Consider the following 2742-nt stretch of genomic DNA (forward strand, 5'->3'; position numbering starts at 1 on the left):
ATTTCAATTAATTTAGCTCCAGTTAAACAATATCCAACACTTTTTGGATGAAAAATGTATGCTATGTTCTATGTTGAGTATATAGTGTTCAAAATTTATGTCTTTTACAAAATATTGGAACAAAATATCAATGGGTAATGCTTAAAAGCAGATCAGTATAGTATTACATTTGCATAAGATTAGTTCTTTACAATAAGGGTGCTGAATAGTAGCTGAGAGAAATGAACACAAGTAGGTGAACGATTCTTGGTAGCTAGCAAAATTTAGGGAGCATCAGGATCTTGGCCAAATAGAATGGAGGTCAGAGAATGGTACAAACACTATGTCAGTGAAAAGTTTGAAAGGATTAGAGTCATATAAATGGAAGCTGATAAGCATCAAGGAAGAGAGGAAAGGTCTGTGCTGCAGAGAACTATTGGTGTATTAATGAAAGGTCAGCCATGCTAATTTCATAAACAGACTCCAACCCTAAAGCTTCCACCCCAACCCTATATATATAACCAGAGGTTAGTAGGTAAAGTGCTGAGACTGCTGTATATCTATTGCCCTGATGATAGTTGGCTTATGATCTGGAATTTCAAGAGGGCTCCTAACGATTCAAACTAGTAAGTGAAAAGGAAGTTTGAACAGAATTCATTATTACTGGATAATCTGTTGAATAGGAAGGGTATAGAACTTAAACACAAGGACTTATGTTTCCAGTTTTGAGGTAGAAAATTGCAAAAAGTATCGCCCCCACTATAAGATGAGATAATCCAACAAACTCTAATAGCAAAGAGGTAAGGAACCACAGTGGATTAAGTTCTAGGAAGGGAAAAGCCCTTCCTAGCAGAGAAGAACCTATGGCTACTCTCATCCTCAGAGGAACAATAGATTAGATACTGGCTCACCATAAACTGAATGAGAAGAAAATACTGGAGTTTAATAAACATTTAACAATGTGTGGGGTTGATTTGTTGGATGATCCTCCCAGGAGACCCAGTCAGAGAGCAGTCTCTCATCTGCCCTCCAATCATTGCTCTCCTAGAATACAGAGTCAGCATGAAGGCTGGGACTGGGTGTGAGAACTGAGAGAAGGCCCCCTGGTATGCCCCCTGGTATGCAAATTTACTGACTGCAAGGCAATGACCCAGTGACTGTTGGGGAAGGAAAGAAGCCTGGAAAGAGATGTTCATAGCTTAGAACAGGAGTACAAAGGGAGCTCCACACATATCTTAAAAACTGGTGGGTGAGCTAAAACTCATGGAGCTGGAACATTGCTGGTGTTCAAATTACAATTCCTGATGCTGCTGGGGAAATATTTGAGGCACTAGTAACAAGAATTTAAATAAAACTGCAAGAATCCAGATGCAACTGGATCTGGATTGACACAGCCAGGAACTGGCACAGTATCATTTCTCTTGCCTTCTGATGGCCAAAGTCAGTTAATAAGGTAATGAAGATTCCAGGGGTAGATCATCTCCATAATTTGATATGAGGAATAGTATATATGTACTGAGATGGGAGGAATGTTAGTGATCATATTCATAGATTAATTAAGATACATTTATAAATAACCCAAGAATAAACCACAGGTTTTAAGAACAGGCAAAAATAAATTAGAAAATACTTCAAGTTGAATGATAAAGAATATACAAACTATCAAAATTTATGGAATGTAGTTAAGAAAGTTAAACAGAGACATAGAGGGAGATTTCTAAGAGGAGATCACTTTGGGGTGGGGGAAGGGAAGAAGAGAGAAGAGCCCTTTAGATTCTATACATCAAAACAGAATTTAGAGATCACTCCACTCCTCCCTCAGTCCCACTTCAGGTATATGCTTTTATACCTGAAGTCTTCTACTTTCCACATCCTGCAAGGGGTGCTGAGAATCTTAGAAAATCTTTTAAAAAACATCTTATTGGAATCCTTTTGCTAAAACTAGGTGCTTATATAAAGCAAAAAAAAAAAATGAGGTAAACTTTTCTACTTGACATATAAAGTCTCTCAAAATTTCTAGCCAGTCTTTTGCTCAACAAATTGACAGATGCTCAAACAGGTTAACACAGGAAAGATGTGAGTTCCTAGAATCTGCACAACCCCAGATAGAGGATATCCTTTGTGTCAGCAAAATCCATAGCAACCAGGAAGAAAGGGCGTGTTCTTCCCTTGTCACAATCTGATGATGAAGTAGCAGAAACCATTAACAAGCAGATCAGCCACTCACACTGTCTCTAAAGAGTGGATTCTAAACCTTGTGCTTTTAGCCATCAGGTTAGTGCAGGATCTCTGTGAAGAGGCATTACCTCTGATGCGACTTCTAGTGTTCTCATGCTTTGTTCTAGGATAACCTAGTAACAGATGTCTTAAAACTGCAAATTGGAGATATCAGACAAGGAAATAATGATTAGTAGGCACTCCTGGTTGTCATCTTCCAGGTGCAGAGGTACTAGGGATACTGACCCAGGGGTGGATGCTGTCTGAAAGATGTGAAGATGGTGTTAGTGAGACTCTTGTAGTTCCTTAGCAAATCTTTGATGAATGAAAACTCACAGAATAGGAGGTCTCTTGGCTATAGTTCTGGTGGTCTGGACAATTGCCAAGAGACATATGTCTTGCAAGTAATTTCCTGTTTGATATTACAATGGATAAAGAATATTCTCAGTGTGATAATGACAGTGGGATGATACAAGTTGGGGACTGGGCAAGTTCATCTGAGTTCTCTTTAAATTTGTGGCTCATAAATTGTTGAGAGCCACAGCC

The sequence above is a fragment of the Marmota monax genome, unplaced genomic scaffold (genome assembly GCF_021218885.2).
Source record: "Marmota monax isolate L192 unplaced genomic scaffold, Marmota_monax_Labrador192_F-V1.1 WCK01_AAM20220418_F8-fsc00053, whole genome shotgun sequence".
NCBI classification, from domain to species: domain Eukaryota; kingdom Metazoa; phylum Chordata; class Mammalia; order Rodentia; family Sciuridae; genus Marmota; species Marmota monax.